At 33.0% G+C, this 18,004-nt stretch overlaps 1 protein-coding gene across 5 annotated transcripts in view; it reads right to left on the bottom strand.

Annotated features, from left to right (window-relative positions):
* LOC136273127 (sterile alpha motif domain-containing protein 9-like) overlaps positions 1–18,004 on the bottom strand; it is a 58,161-nt gene that overhangs the window by 34,384 nt on the left and 5,773 nt on the right. For 3 of the 5 annotated variants that reach the window (XR_010711324.1, XM_066077193.1, XM_066077194.1), the window contains exon 3: positions 17,184–17,266. The exons of the other annotated variants lie outside the window; for them this stretch is intronic. The gene's annotated coding sequence lies outside the window, so the exon portion shown is untranslated. The remainder of the gene's footprint in view (positions 1–17,183; positions 17,267–18,004) is intronic. 5 annotated transcript variants of the gene reach the window in all.

Genomic DNA, 18,004 nt, shown 5'->3' with positions numbered 1-18,004 from the left:
TCCAACATCATATGCAATGTCAACCCAAGCACGCACTGGTCAAAGTCTAATCTCTAGATAAGTATAAATTTGAGTTGTGTTATCTTGAAACGCGTTATCAAACATTAATAAACATCAAACATTATTAGTTTTAACCTGGCTTTGTTTCTTGTAGTGCCGTCATCTAAGTGACAAAATTAAAATTAATTTATAAAAGATAAATTACCATTTGATATTTTATTTTCAAGTTTAATCAGTTTTAAACTAAGCCTCCCCCTCCCCAAATTATACCTTATCAATCAAATTCGCCGCCCCAATATGAAATACCTTCCGATGTCTTGGCGACAATTGAGCCTGGATATCGTACTTTGATTTAGAAAATAGACCCAGAGGCAGTTTTTTTCTTTACTGAAATATTTTAACCCTTTAGAAAATTGACCCTGACTTAACAAATTTATGTCAAATATAAAGGGTTGGGCTCAAAGTGTCAAAAAATGGGTAGTATAATCGTATAGTATTTTTTTCATGCCTAATCTGACCTTGTAAATACAGTTCAATTGATATCTCCAATGATGGATACTTGTATTATTTAATACAATATCATAAAATATGATACACTGTAACACATTATATCGTATGATCTTGTATCGTGAATCAATATAAATTAAGCAATTATACGTAAGCTAATAGCAGTGATTAATAGAAAATAAGGATTGGGGCTTGCATCTAAGTCATAAAGATGTTGTCAATAAAAATCAAGTTCCTTATTTCACCCCTGCAAATGTGCTTGGAATGTTTTCCTTAACGTTGCTAAGTATATAATAAATCCAGAGGTGCTCGAATGAAAGTTCACGAGACTTCACCAAGATTTATTCAGTTCCTGTGAAATTTAGAGCGGAAGTAAATGTGTTCGGATAATATTCTCAAAATACGTAAGAACTGATCGTTTTGTCATATCATATCCAACTTTGATTTATGATAAAACATGAAAATCATTTAAAATGTAGGTTTTATTTTACCATCTAGCGGTTATTTTAATTAAACGATGATATTCAGGACAGAATTATCGTTCGTGTTCAACCACATGTAGAGTGGTTGAACATATAAACATTGGGTTGCTTAATAAAATCATAGCCATGTTTGATGTTGTTGTGTGCAATACCGGGTTTTAAAAAAATAGGTGTCTTTTTTGCATAAAAACTAGTACATGTATATTGAGTCATTTTCAAGGAACATTCTGCATGAAATAGTATAGTCTGTTTCACTATTGATGCTATTACTAGGTCAGGTGTGGATCGAAAATAAACCCTTAGAGGGGTCTCTACTAAGCATGTTAATTGTTGCAACAGCAGAACAAAAACTATTTTTGTATTGTTACATTTATTTCTAGAATACATTTTATCCACCAATTAAAGAAGATAATGTTTAAAATCAATAAACGTTTGGATTTTATATTTTACTACTTGTGCCTATGAAATAGACAACAAACAAACGATATTTACTGCGAAACTGAAAGGGTCAAATATAACCACATGATCTTAAATAGAAATGACAATAACATTCGCAGGGATGTATTTGAAGCTTGTTAATTTTCGATATTGCATGTAACATAAATCACACACGTCTTTTTTTTAAATGATATAAAACTTCGAAAATCCATGTATTATTCAGTTTTCAGTAAGTGATTTCATCGAAATTTAGAAACTTTCAGGGGTAATGACTGCTAATAGGGGGCATTGTATCCCTTTGATATAAAAAGATTAACAGGCTCTTTAAGTAAACAGAGGAGTAGTGATAAAAAGCATTTCTTACAAAAGGGCCAATAACTTTTTAACTATTTCAATTTGGGGGCTAAAGACCAAATTATAAAATTTTCAAAGAAGTGTCCTTTCTGATATATTTCATTTTATCAAATACAATATACAACATGACTACTTTAGTAGTCATGTTGTATATTATATTTGATAAAATGAAATATATCAGAAAGAACAGAAGTCTTACTACATCCATGAATTTTTTTTTTATTTCAACGGCCTATAAAAATGAGACATGAGAACTCTTCAATACACAGATTCACTGATGACCTTGACCTTTGACCTTTATTTCATTTTGTTCAGCTAAGATAGACACTTTCGTATCAAGTGGGTTCGAGTTTTCTTTTCGACGAATGATTAAAAAACTGTAAATATTGTGTGTGGGTTTTTTTTAAAGAAATGTTTTGGGGCAATAACTATTAGATGGGGCCTAGGGCACTTTTGGTATGAATAGATATGAGGACCATCTTAGTGAAGTAAGCACATAAATTAATCTTCCAAGTCTCTTTCGAATAGGAGTAGCAATATCAAACATTTCCTACACAAAGGGCATTACCCTTTTTTTAGGTTCTGGGAGTTATCAGGCAACGGGTCATATTGTGTCGTAACTTTAAATAGCTTACTTAGTGAAAAACAAATTGTTTCACTATATCTGATGATAAAAAAGCTGTTTTTAACGAAATTAAAATATTTTCAGGGGCAAAAACTACTTAAAGGTGACATTGGATCTTATTGAATAATCATTAAAGTAAACTAAGGACATTGGTAAACGTTTCTATATCTTGTGGTTTCAGAGAGGTGGGAATAACAAACCATTCATATGATAGGAGCAACAAGTAAAATTAATATTACTTATTAGGTTTGTTACTGGCTGTTTAAAGAAATTTGTGGGGTCGGTAAAGTCCATAGAAGGCGAGGCGGAGCCGAGCCTTCTATGGACTTTACCGACCCCACAAATTTCTTTAAACAATCAGTAACAAACCTAATAAGTGTTTTGTTTTGTCGAGGACCTAAAGTTTGATATGTAAACAAACGTTTGTGTAGAAAATCAGTTCAAATAACGTTACGTCCGCCATGTTGCCCTATAAATTTTGACGCTTGCCTTATAACGAAATTTGTAAGGCAGCCACGTGACGCGTTTCATCCAATGACGTCGCGACATTCTAGTCCGAGGCAAAACAAATATACTTCAAGATGTGGGCTTAAGGGTTTTATTTGGAATATTTACATTTTCCAGTGCCTTTGCCTGTGATAATACTACGTATCGATTTTGTACTTTAAAACTCATAACTTCAAATGAGGCCAAATTTTAGCGCCCGCAGGGTTTGCTTATTTAAATTTAGATATTTAATCGTACGATGGCTTAAAATTATATATACATATAGGTAGTGAGGAATCATTCTTTAAATATTATGAAGTGATAATTTCGGTCGGGGCGTGATCAAATCTATCATAAAGCCCTCGAGCTTTATTTGATTTGATCACACCCTGACCAAAATTATTACCTCATAAAACACAAAGAATGATTCCTTATTCCTTAATTCTTTTGAAAGAATTTAATTGAAATTCAAACTAGATGCTGTCATTAGACAGCAATACCCGCACCAAGTGTTTGCCCCTAAATAACACAGTGACTGTTTTGTACCAGTTTAATTAGAAATGAAGGCCACATGCAAGCTCCGGTAATACATTTAAAAATTATAATTTTCATAATTGAAGGATGAGATCCCTTCCCATATGATAATACACATGAGCAGCATTTGATGTGCAATTTGGGGTTGAACTGTTTGCAGTGAATTTTCAGTTAATCAATTGTCTTAACATTTCATGTCATAGAAAGTATAACGGTCTATATAATTATTACAAACAAAATTAAAAATTAAATTATGCCCCCTCCCCGTGCATCATCGTGTGCATATATTTAGGGAAGGGGTGGGGGCGAGGGGTCCAGCCCCCCCCCCCCCCCCCATGAAAGTTCATTTATATCAATTGTAAAATTACCAAAAATACACCTTGGACCCCAATGCTCTTACAGACATGTAAACGTTCTAACCCATTGCGCTTCATTGTTAGGTAACATTATTTGGGGGGTAAATATTTACTTAATATTTAATATACTTTATTGTTTATCTCAATGGGAAGTATACATCACAATATGCAGGTGTTCTGCACCACCTTAAAGCTGTTTTTTACCTTATAAAATAGTGCAAGTGGATTTGAAGAATAGGTCATAAAAATGCATGCATGTTACAAATAACTGATCTTTGTCTGAAGTTCCGTACACAACACAGGTCTGCAGGTCTCATTACTTGGTACTAGTTTTACCCAGCTCTTCGATTCACGTGTATACATACATGTACCATAGCTGCGGTAAATTTCTTTTGATCTTAACTGTGGGTATCTTTACATAACCAATAATACCCAGTAGGCGTGGTAAAACTTTACTAATAAAACCATGACGCAACACATCATTTGCATAATTTTTTTCATTGTAAATTGACACCATTTTTATTCAACAAAAAATGACAAACAAATCTAGTGCGTGTTTCGCCTCTCAGGCTGTATGGGTAAACATAACTAGTTCACACATGGCATTTAACAAATAAAAAATGCTCAACACTTAAGACTCTTTCAAAGGTTGAAATATACTTTACAGTTATTGAACATGTTTTTACAATCTCCACACTTCGGATTTTCAATTCCATCCAAGATTTTGGCCTTTTTGCTGACTGGTTCATTTGGCTCCAATGCATTGGAAATATCACGCAGCATCTCTTCACTCGGACGCTTATATTTACGGACACTCTCGATGGATCTATGTCCTGTGCGTTCCATGATTTTCTGTTCCGGAACCCCGGCTTAGTAAAGAGCGGTTGCACAGGTGCGCTTACCCAAATGATTAGAGAAGAATCCGGGAATTCCGGCTTTGTCGAACATATTTTTCATAATTGTAGATAATTTGTTGACTCCAATAGGCTGTACACTGAAACGGACTTCGTTGTTTTCTCCGTTTGCCTGTGGTCGCCGGTAAAATCGGTTATTTTCTGAATAAACTACCACCAGATCGAAGTATTCCTTGTAGATATTGAAGACTTTTTCGCCCTGGAAATGATGCCTTATAGATTTTGCGTTCACGTGTCTTTGATACAATCCACCTGTAAAGATAGCAATAACCTTAAATACTCATTGACAAATATATATTTTTTTCTAAAACGAATTTTTTTTTTCTTTTTGGGCAATATCACCTTTGTAATTATTATAATTTCCATATAAGCTTTATCAACCGTTGTAGACTAGTAAGAACAAACCAACCGATAGATGCGCAGATGAACAGTTATTTTGTGTTAGAATAGCCATTTACAAAAACATTACACAGCTGTTAAATTATATGTATTAGATTTTAATTATTAGTAAATTTAATTTACCTTTATAGGTCTTGTTAGCCCTTCCTGTAAAATTTATAAACTTGCCCTTCTAATCTTGACCAAGCTCAAACTGGTCTACGGATAATGTTTTGTGTTCGTCAACAGCTCTCAAACCAAAGAGCTAGCAATTGTAGAAAAACAGAGTGTTTAGCATTGATTCTCCTGTACTGTTACCGAGGAGACCCTTCTCCCACAGAATATTCTCTGCCTCTTCAGAAATTGGCTCGGCCTGCCTAGTAGATGTCCCCACGCCTTGTGCGGTAAGTTCTGCCATCCGCGCGCTTAGAGTTTTCCGGTATTCGTAAAACTGGGAATTCTTCTCATCAAGAAAATTAAAATGCACTCCGTTTTCTCGAAGATGTCTTAAAAGTCCAGTACAAAGCATGTAAAGTGTTTTAGGAGGGTAGGCCTTGCCATCCTTGCGTCGCGTTTCAACAACAAACCTTGATAGCCAAAAATTAAGCTCCTCTGCTGAGAAGGCCAGAATATCCGGGATCTGGTCCCCTGTCATCGTCATCCGAGCGGAGCGTCAGTCGTTGAATGTAGTTACCGACCAATTTGTGTTCTTCCGCGTGTTCTTGTTTTCTGTCGAATTGAGCAAAATTTTCAAGTCATTATCATTAACAAAATGTTCATAACGACCCACCGGCATGCTAGATCCTCCCTCTTTTTTCGCAAGGAGGTCAAAATCCACAAAGTAGTCCGATTCCATGTCGGCAGGTCCGGGATTGTACAAGTCGATCGCTTGAGACAACGTGATGTTCTCCAACAAATTTTCGCACTCAATCTCCATATCTATCTGCTCACTTGCTTGCGAAAGAGTAATATCGTCAATTGTGGTGTCCCATAGCCCACCCAAATAAAAAAAAACCCTCGCATGTGTCGTCTACTTCCATTTCTTTTGATATGTTGTCCTTTCTTGTCGACTTCTAAGCGGGAAATGAAGAGCCAAAATTTCTCTTTGCGCGTGCTATATGATTTTTGGTTGCCCTGATACATGTGACTTAAACAATAGGTTTTAATTGGTTATGTACAGAAGGACGAAGGTGGGGCAAAAATGTCACGAGGACGTGCAGCGTCCGAGTGACATTTTTGACCCGCCTTCGTCCTTCTGTACATAACCAATTAAAACCTATTGTATAACTTCTACATGTCTGTGTTTTCCATATGCAGAAAAGGATTAGTTAAGATCAGCTAAAGGGATTCATTATTGTGATTTAATTGGATTATTATAATGATGTTGACCAATATAGGTAAGCATAATACATGTAGTAGCAGTAGCACAATTAATATAAGGAGATGCCAGCATACATAAGTTCTACTTTCACTTTCTAAATGTGATCTTCCTTTGACAGCATACTGTATCATCATCTTTTAATAATTAAATAAGCTTATCATCGTTACCTATCCTATCGCATTTGTAAAGTTTCTGCCATTTTCGTTGCAAAAGTTATTTTTTCATTTGTCAAACTTGCACTATTGAGTTGACTCCATATTGACCCTGTATTAAAGGATTATGTGCGGTATGGTCTAATATCTGCCTCCAATTTTAACCAATTTTTAAATAGTGTCGTATAAAATTCAAATTTTCATAAATCATTGTACAGTGGACGCCTATCACTTTAATCTTGATTATTGCGCATTGGCTATTTATCTATGACGTCAACTTTATTACCTTATTCCCGCAAATTTGCACCCGGATAAAAATATTCTCATTTTTGCTTTATATTTTGCATTCGGAAGTATAGAGCGCAGGTCTGCTCAAGTAAGATTTTAAAATATGTTTTTCTTCAGATAATTATACACATTATACTAAAAAATATCTTCTAATGTCATTATGATGCATCAAATGGTGTAAAGTACATTAATGACCTCCAGGTGTTGTCTTTACCCCCCCCCCCCCCCCCCCCGCCTTTATGAAATAGGAAATGATGATACACTGTATATTTTGTTAACTTCTGAGATCCTCATCTCTAAACCATATAATTTATTCTTGCTCTTAGTGTCATTGCATAGAGTATGCCCCATTGGAGACACCCTGACATTCTAGAACTAGACATAATAAAGTATTTTATCTTATTCATATGTTACAGTAGTGTTTGATCCATGTGGGTAATTCCTAGCCTAATGATAATGATGTCACTGCTTTGTTTAGGTGACTTTACAATTGCCCCAAATAGGCGAATACACATGCATATAACATTTTGTTTATAAATCTTAAAAATTGAATTAAGCAATTTCCAAAATGTTAATGTGCATCAGGAGAGAAAAAGCAATCAAGAAATGATTTAAAATTTGCTACTGCACACATGTAAGAATGTATTAAGAAGACTGAATCTTTAGAACCAGGTTAGATTGGGGGGGGGGGGGGAGGGGGGTGGGGGGGGGGTGAATGTGGAGTATAAACATTTATAATATGAATCATTTCTTGTTATTAATTTTAACTTGTCAATGAATACTAGTTATTGATCCCAAGGTAGAAATATGACCTCTGATCATATATCTCAATAGATCATTTGTCAATTATGCAAGGTGTAATGTAATTTTTTTTAAGAATAACATTTTTTACCAGTTTATAAAAGTTTTTAGACACCCAAATTATATTTTGATTTTAATAGATCATTCGACAATTAAGGGGGGGGGGGCAGTTTATATTTGAGTTTGTTTGGGGGGTGGGGGTTCCAAGTTATATATTTGACAATTTTTTAATGTAATTCAAAATAAGACTTAGCCATACTACAGTCATGAACATGATTAGTATAGAACAAAACACAAACTAATATATGTATATATACATAGGAAGTATTACAAAACATAGATGATTGATCTATATCTTGGTTCTTAAATTGAATCATATATCATGTACATATTATATTATTGTTTCTTTGTTCAAGGCATTTCAGATAGTATGTAGGTCATGATCCCAAGTGCTTTTCCTGAAATTATCAAATATCATAAAAACCACTGAGATCCCCACCTTAATCCAAATATATTATTCCTCCTTAGGTCATGGTGCATCAGATCATTATGGCATGTAAGTCAGGACCCTAAGGGGTCATCCTGATCCCCTTAGAATCAGAAATTGTTAATTATCTTTAAATTATTGAAGTTTGATGATCCTATCTCTATTTAATCTTTATTATTAAGTCTCCCGAATGAAATTTGGAGATTTATTGTTTTTGTATGGTTCTTAATACATGTATTATTATTCTTCGTCTTCTTCTTTTTCTTCTTTCCCGCTCTGAACTTGTTTCTCAGAGATGGCTGAACAGAATTGTACAAAACTCTAGGATATGATAGGCCTGCATATCTAGTTGTGCAGTCTGGTTGGATTTTTCTCAACCACTTTTCAGGGGGGGGGGGTGTTAAAAGGGTGTGGGGTCTAACATTGAACCTTGTAGAAAGAATCGTAGACTCTATTGTAAATGGTAACTTGAAAACGGACAAAGATAATAATAAAATGTCACATTTTCATTGGTTTAAACATAGCACGTGATTGCCTCATATATCTCTATATTTGTTCTGTGAGAAATAATATTAGGCAATATGGCCGTCATTGGTCGACGCTTCGCTTACTTATTTCGACATTTCATAGTATTTTATACATAAACTGCATGCCGTAAGTTCTTAAAGTATTTGGAGTAGTTGCCCTTTGAAATTCTTTAAAATTAGAGTAGTTGCCCTTAGAATATTGACGTCACATTGATTTGTCTGGAGCAGAACAAAATGGCAGCGTCGATATTTGCTCAAATCTCTGCAGAGGAAAGGGAGAAAACATTTAAAATTGAATAGCAACAAAACATTGTAAGTAAACATGGGTGAAGCAAAGATTTTGAAAGAGTATTTGAAAGGTGAGATTGAAAATTTTGAAGAGTTTAAATGAGTTAAATTGGACGAGATGTAAGGCATCTTGTACATGGCTTTGCGAAGATCATTGCTATTTGTGAATAAATATGTCGCTTGATAGTCCTCGAGTAAACAAAACACTTATTAGGTTAGTTACTGACTCACTACGGAAATATATTGGGTTGATCAATCTCATAGAAGGCTCGGCTTCGCCTCGCCATCTATGAGATTGATCAAGCCAATATATTTCCGTAGTGAGTCAGTAACTAACCTAATAAGTAATAATAGGGTTTTCATAATCATATATTGACTGTTACTGGCAATATATAGGGTTTATTAGATCTGACCTCTGGATTCATCCCCAACCCCCAGGAATTTAAAATGACCATATATCTCAGAAACTGTTATAATCATGACCCCTAAATTATATATATTCATGTTTCTGATGTCAAGGGGCATCAAATGATATGTAAGTCATGGGCCCTGTGGGTAGTCCTGACCCCCTCAAACAGCAAGTCCCTTAATATCTTCAAAACAGTTGAGATCCCCACCCTTAAACCATATATATTCTTGTTCCTTGTGTCAAAGGGCATCAAACAATATGTAGGTCATGGGCCCCGGTGGTGGTCATGACCCCCCTCGAACAGGAAGTGCACGAATATCTCGAAAACGGTTGTGATCCCTACCCCTTAACCATATATATTCTTGATCCTTAAAGGGCATCAAAAGGTATGTAGGTAATGGGCCTCAGGGTTAAATTTAATTTTTCAAAACCGTAATGCACATCTATGGAACAGTTCCTATCATATCCCAAGATATGATGTGTTTATCCATTAAATCATAAAAGGAGTTCTAGGATCTATGTTTTTTTGAAGTGATAAACGTCAATATTCTGCTACTTTTTGTGTCCCTGGATGAAATTTAAATTTTTAGAACCTTACTGCACATCTATAGAACAGTCCCTATCATATCCCAAGATATGATGTGTCTATCCAATATATCATAAGAGTAGCTCTTGGATCTATGTTTTTTTTTTAGTGATAAATGTCAATTTTCTGCTACTATTTGACACACTGGATGAAATTTGAATTTTTAAAACCTTATTGCACATATATAGGACTGCCCCAATTATATCCCAAGAGATGACGTAGCTACTCCAAAAGTTGTAAGAGAAGTTCCGGGAACCATACTTGTTTTGCAAAAAAAACGTAATTTTTTGTTGCCCACTGATCCCCTTAATAAAAAAAAAATCTGGAACCTGATCACACCTCAATATGACACCCCCAATCATATTCTATAAGATCATTTGGCTACTGCCAAAAAAAATGACGTTTTTGAAGCCAGTTTTTTTTGTTTAAAAAACCGTCATGTTTCAGACTTTAATGACCCCCAAGACAAATATGAAAATTCCGAAACCTTATTGCGCATCTATAGGATACCCTAAACACATTCCAAAAGATGAATTGTCTACTGTTGAAAATGTAGGAGTTCGAGGAAGAAGGTTTTTTGGGAAAAAACATCATTTTTTACCAATTATTTGACCCCAAGGACCAACAGAGAATTTTTGAAACCTTTTTACTAAACAACACGATACCCCAAATCAAACTCCAAGAGTTCAGTTTGCTGGTTTATAAGATGTAAGAGCAGTTTAAGAAAGTAAAATGTGACTGACAGACGGACGGACGGAAGGAACAGGGTGACAACAATATACCCGAACTTTCTTTAGAAAGTGCGGGTATAATGACCTTGACCTTTGCCTTTTTTTATTATATTTAATTGGCAAGGCAAGTGGTCGATGTCTCTTTGATAAGTGCTAACTGCTAGAACGAGTGGCAGATCAGATCCTATCGGTATGAATAGATTTAAGTCTCTGTTTCTTATGGTTTCAGAGAAATAGCATTAACAAGCATTTCCTACAATAGGGATATTTAATCTATAACTATTTTAAGATTGGGGCTGAAGGGTTTTCTTTTAAAATGTCTTGAAAAGTCCTATTAAATCCATTGAATAATTTTCTATACACTCTTTAACCAAAGCATTAGACTCAGGCTCAACATTGGAGCCAAAGAATTCGAAAAATACTTTGAAGATATCTTTATTGTGTGATTTTATATTTGCTTTATCTAACAAGTTAAAAATTAAATGGTGTATATATTTGCGAGGCATGCAGAGCGAATATAATCATTACAACGAGTTGGGTGAAGCAAATTTAAAATTACACATTAATATTAGAGATGTTCTATTTATCTCATACGATTTGATTTATATTATAAAATTTTGAGACAGTCCCTTGAATTACACAAATTGAATTTTTTTTAGCCTTATGATGATGCAACGTTTTGTCGTGCAGTTATTGTGACCTTGCACAATACAATTAAATGTGTCATTTTGGAGGTGAATTTAGCTGTTTAAATGTAAAGTTTCACTGAAATAGCCCTTAAACTGATTTTGTTTCTCGATTTTTTTTCTTAAAGTTAAAATTCTGAATTTAATAGAAATATTGAAAACTTGAATTGCCAAGTGTGTTGACATACTCAAAGTTGCGATGGCATTTTTTAGGTAAGTTCTTGTATAGAATCACAAACAAAACGTTATGTTTTCATCGCGTCGTCAAAATGGGTTCTTGATAGCTAACGTGATTTTCAGTTTTAAAAACTACACAGTTATGTGTTTTTCCTTCAAAATTGTAATTTAAATCTTCGAAAAAATCCTTTTAAATCAATTTAAATTTTTGGTAATTATAAGAGTAGGTGTGGCATATACAGGAAAATCTTCAAAAATAGATCACTCAATCGTTGAAGCGAGGGGCTGTGTCAAAATAGTTTGAACCAGAAGCAGGGATGGGGTCAATTACAATGGAAAGTAATTAATTAAATTACAATTACTTGCTTAAATTTTTCAATTAAATTACCATTACCATTACAAGAGTTTTCAAATGTAATTAATTAAATTACAATTACTTTGCAGATGTAATTAATTAAATTACAAATTACATTTTGAAATTCATAAAAATTTAATAAAACTATGATTTATCTACAACACATAAACATTTAAGGAGGTATGTCTATAATGTGAATAAAATTCCGTCATAATAAAATTCTTTCATTGTTTGAGAATTTGTTAACTACTTTGATAAGTAACAATTTTTTGAAAGAAAAATATAAATTTGGTTTTATAATTATTGTTTATTTCAAAAGCAAGTACCGGTAGTCACAATTTGGAGGTGTCCCATACCACCTTGATATTCAATAAACATTAAAAAGTCATATCCCCTAACCAACACCAATCATGTCAACTAAAGTATTTCCTGCAAGCAAAACTATTAAATAAAAACTTTCTCCTTTGCATTTTTATTCACTATTTTTTTCTTTATAAATACAATGCCAAAGTACAGGTTAATCTCGGGTAGAGGGCAGGCTTTAATTGTTATCAAAACACAATTCACACCTGTTGTTCTCTACCTAATTATCAAATGATTGCAATAAGGGAAAACACCCTGTGGACATGTAAGGCATTAAAAACTTAAAACCCATTTGAAGCCACGCATTATAGCTCTATGTATTTTAGGCTATCAACTACAAAGCATGACTTGATAGTTTATATAATTTCGATAACACTGATTTTGTTTATAAATTAAACAGTGATGTTTTAATCCAACTCGATGATAATTGACACAATAATTTTTCTAATAAGAAGGGAAATAAGTATTTTTTAAGAAAAGATAAGAATAGTTCAATTAATGCTTTTTAACTACTCTTCCTAACTTTATCTTGTACCATTGATAGTGTGGGGAACAATGGGTAGTGGACAGTTTCATATTTTATTTGTACATCAGTATGTAATTAAAAGTAATTGAAAAGTAATTGGAATTACATGCCTTTTTGAAAGTAATTAATTAAATTACCATTACATGTCATTGAAAATTTGGCCAATTACACATTACTTTCAATTACATCAAAATTTGTAATTAATTACACTCAATTACCATTACAAATTACCATTACCCCATCCCTGACCAGAAGTATTTGAAAAAGCATCACCCGTTTGATGAAGCTACGGTTTAGCACACGGGTCGTGTACACCATACGTGTTAGATGAATATGCATATCCATACTACTATATTAAATTAATAGATTCGAATTTTTGGCCTTTAATACCGATAAATTGGAAGTGGCTTTTGTTTTATATATTTTAAACATCATTGGTACTTGAAGATTACCAATTTGTTTTTATTTTTTCTTAATTATGCTTCGGTAATAAATAATCAATAAAACTTTCTTTAAAAATTTTGGAAATCATTTTGATTTTTTTAAGATTTTACAATCTTGCGCGTGCGCATTACATTCACCGGCTGTTGACGCTAAATCACGGGAGGCTCTTTAAAAAAAACTTAAGATAATTTATAAAATAACAAATATATATCAACTAAGAAAAAGATATATTAACCTTGTTCATCAAACTATTGAAATTGATTAAAACTGACACTGTTCTCCAGAGACTTTTTAAAAAATTTGTATTTTTTTACCTGTTTTTATTCATATTCTTACAAATGTTATGTAATGGAGACTTGCTTTTCAGCATACCTGTTAACCCTCCCGCATTGCGCGGGAGACTGCCGCAAAACGGCCTAAAAATCTAAGAAGATCTCCCGCATCCAACCTACCTCCCGCGTTGGAGACAATTTTCTCCCGCAATCGTATTTGTCTTCCCCATACCCCCCTCCCAATTCTGAATCTTTACATGTAATTTCAACAACCACTGCGGGTTTTTCTCTGATTTTGAGTTAAAAAGCTGCTGTGTATCTTTAATATATCAAAATCCATCCAAGTACTGTCTACCGTGATCATAGTATGACATGTTATAGTCCAGTTTACTTTTTGGAACACGTTTACGCAAAATCTCCCCCTTAGCAAAGTTAGTAAGGGGGAGATTCTCCCACATAGCAGCTTCGAAAGGTTAACAGGTATGTTTCAGGTCTAAAAATGATTAAACCAATTATTGTCAATGATACATAGGGTAATCCTATTGCCCCATATCTATTCTACTCTGTGCAGAAATTCTATCTATTATTATTAAACAAAACAATAATATTAAAGGCATTTTTGTTAATGACAAAGAACATAAAATTTCACAATATGCAGATGATACTTTGCTTAGTTAACTCTTGATGGCTCACCAATTTCTTTATTTGCTGCTCTTGATAATTTAGATTTTTTCTCAAAATTTTCTGGTTTAAAGATAAATTGTTCAAAAACTATGATTATTTGGATTGGCTCTAAAAAATCTCAAAAGAGGTCTTCCATCATACTAGATTGAAACTAGACTGGGGTTCAACAACTTTTGTTTTGCTTGGAATTCATTTTTCAGTAAATTTAGAAAACATCACTGAATTAAATTATAATATTACTTTACCAAAAATTAAATCACTGATACAACAATGGAATAGACGAATACTCACGCCAATTGGCCGAGTGACAATTGTTAAAACTCTTATTTTGCCAAAACTTAATCATTTATTTATTTCTCTTCCCTCACCAAAATGTGAAAAAATAACTTTACTTTGTAAAGATTTATTTGAATTTATATGGAAATCAAAATGTGATAAAGTAAAAAGAGTTGTTGTATCTCAAGATTACTTATCTGGGGGCTTAAAAATGGTTAATGTAGACTTTTTCATCAAGTCATTAAAATGTTCTTGGATTAAGAAATTAACCAAAAACAACAAGCCATGGTTAGATATATTATTAACAATTAATGGTAGAGACGTTGTAAATGAAATATTTGATTTTGGTGATGCATTTATCTCAGATATTTTGATACCTAAAAATAATGATTTTTGGAATGATGTTTTTACCTCATGGCTATATGTAATGAAGAATACTGAAAATGAAATGTATGCAAAAAACAATTTTTTAAATGTTCCAGTATGGTTTAATTCCAATATAAGGATTAATAACAACAGTGTTTTCTACAAAAAATGGTATCAAAATGGTGTTAAAAATGTTGGTGATTTTTTATCAAACGAAGGTAATTTTTTAACGAAAAACATGTCTCAGCAAAAGTTCAATATCTCAAGAATATGTATAATGCAATACAATAGTATTAGGCCTAAAAAAAAAATAGGTTTGTTTCCGCTTTCCCGACCGACCCTAACTTAAACCCGTTTCGTTTTTATCCGATTTAAAAATTTATTGTGTCCTCCAAATTTAAGTCGTAAAAACGCTTATAGAACTTATTGATATGTCATCAGTGTTGTGTAGATGTTTGTTATTTACAAATGGCAGCACATGTCGTGCCAGTCGAGCTCGAGAAATGTTCCCACCAGCCGGGGAAAAAGTTCATCACATCATTTAAACAATGACAGCAAATACTTGGTTTTTTTTTATCTTACACAGTTTAATAGATAAATGGTTTAATATGCACAATTGAACAGATGGAGAGGGGAAAAAAAAGATTAAAAAAAAAAAAAAAGCCGACCGACCGACCCTAATTTTTTTCAGCCTGAAAGCGGAAACAAACCTTTTTTTTTTTTAGGCCTAATATTACTGCTATTTCCAGTTTTTTGAAATGAATGTCATTGAACAAAAATGTTGTTGAAAGTAGATGTGGTCCATATCTACCTTTTTATTTTGAAAATATTTTACTAAATGAGAAATGTACAAAGGTGATTTATAATTGTATAAACAAGAACAATATTGTTCCCACTTCAATATACAAATGGAATGAAGAGTTGTCTCCACATGGACTTGATAATACATGTATAGAAGATGTGTTAAAAATTTGTTTTAAAATTACTATGAATTCCTCATTACAATGGTTACAATACAGAATCCTTCATAGGATTCTTCCTGTATGTTACTACCTTATAAAAATCAAAATTAAAAACGATGACTGTTGTAGATTTTGTGGCAATGAAATAGAAACTATACTGCATATGTTTGTTATGTGTGAAAAAATATTACCTCTGTATAGAAATTTTAGCATGCATATATACACAACAACATCTAATAGAGTCGGTTTTAATGTTACTAATATCATTTTAGGCGAGACTCCATTAAATGTAAATAACAAGGTAATAAACTTTATTATTTTATGTTGCAAACAGTATATTTTTTCATGCTTGTTGCAAAGTAGAATTCCAAATATATGTGGCCTTCTTAGTCATTTAAGAATGAAATATTACATTGAAAGGTGTGTAGCAATACACAATTCAAAATTGTTAATTTTTGATAACCATTGGTCGCTCTGGAAAAATATTTTTGAACAAAACTAGTTATGTTATATTTTATCTTTCTATATTTTTTTTAGTATCAAGAGCAGTAATTGATTAAGTTATTCCATTTACCTGTGTAAATTTTAAAGCATATTACTTTACTAATGTGTATGTGTGTGCATGTATAAATGGGTGGTGAAAGGAAAAAAAATTCATTGTAAAACCTGTATATATCTTAAAAGTGTTTATGAAAATACAATGAATAAATGTTAATTAAAAAAAAAAAATATTGTCAATAATGGGTTTAATCATTGTGAACACAATGGATGGTCACTGAACCCTGAAGCTTGCATTTGGTGTGTACCAAGTCATTTGGTATCCACAAAAATTCTATTTATCAAGAACAATCTATTGTCCGAGATATGAAGCATGAACTAAATATAGATATTATTCGTCATTTACACAATTGGCTGAGGAGAGCGCATGATTACATTCACCCGCTATACTGACTTCTTAACTCCACACAACAACACATAACGCTACATCCCTAAAGTACGTTTTCGGAAAATCAAGCGTTCCTGTTAATTTTTAGTGGAATGCAATTCGAAACCGAAAGTTGAGTAAAGTTTTATATACTGTAGGTGAAATTAGGCTAGTTATACATGTACTTACAAAATATGAATTGCTGCTATGACATTGATTGATTATTAATTTATTTCATCCATCGAAAAATAAGGGAAACTATATACCTAATCGTGCGATTTTTAATTCTGTTGAAGGTCGGAAGTACGAAGTATTAGATAGTAACGTTTTGTTCAAAATATAATGAATTTGCATTCACATATCAAAATCGTTTATACATTTTGAGAATAAACAGAATACAGAAAAAAGGCATATTGTAGTTACCTTTTTTCCATGGAGCAAGTGGTATCTATCCTGCAGTGTCCTAATGTGTTTTCAGAAAAATCAAAACCTTATCCGTATCACCCCTGCAGAATGTTATTTGAATTTATATCACGTGAATTAATTCAACCAATAGCAGGCTCATATATAGCATTGAATGATTTTTTTACGTCGTCCTGGCAATACTTTCCGCGCCAGGGGCCCGTTTCTCAAAAAGGTGTAAATCTGGGCTGAAGTTAGTCCGACTAACAAAGTTACGCCAATATTTAGTCGGGTCTAAGTTGCGTTTCTGAAAAAGGCGTAAGTTAGGGTTTAAATGTCGAAAAAATTAGACATCTCCGTTGAGTACTAAGCATGCGCATATCGTATTTTGTTTTGCTTTGAGGCTATGATTATATGTGGTGGATCAATTTTCCAGTTCATAGTATATGTAGTACAAGAGGTTTCAGAAACCAAATATGTGACAATTAAATGCATTGTAGATGATATTGAGGCACAATCTTACATATTGATTGAACGAAACAATACATAGAAATTAACTTCAATGTTCGTGTAAACTTCAAATATTTATAGAATACATGGACAAGGTAGAGTGGATATGCCCCAATACGTCTGCAGAATGAGAAGTATGCTTCATAGACACTGTAGATCTTTAGATATTTTCAGATGCTGGGATAAGGCTTGATTCTTTTTTATCAATTCACTATATCATTTATAGAAAATAATATGACCATGAGTATAACAGCAACCAACTGAAATCGAAAATATCTACTGTATAAATAATATTACATGGGCCTTGTCCATCTTCTGTTCCAATATTGAAA

The sequence above is a fragment of the Magallana gigas genome, chromosome 2 (genome assembly GCF_963853765.1).
Source record: "Magallana gigas chromosome 2, xbMagGiga1.1, whole genome shotgun sequence".
NCBI classification, from domain to species: Eukaryota; Metazoa; Mollusca; class Bivalvia; order Ostreida; family Ostreidae; genus Magallana; species Magallana gigas.
Note: the sequence above shows the minus strand (reverse complement) of the source record. Positions and strands in the feature narration are given on the sequence as shown.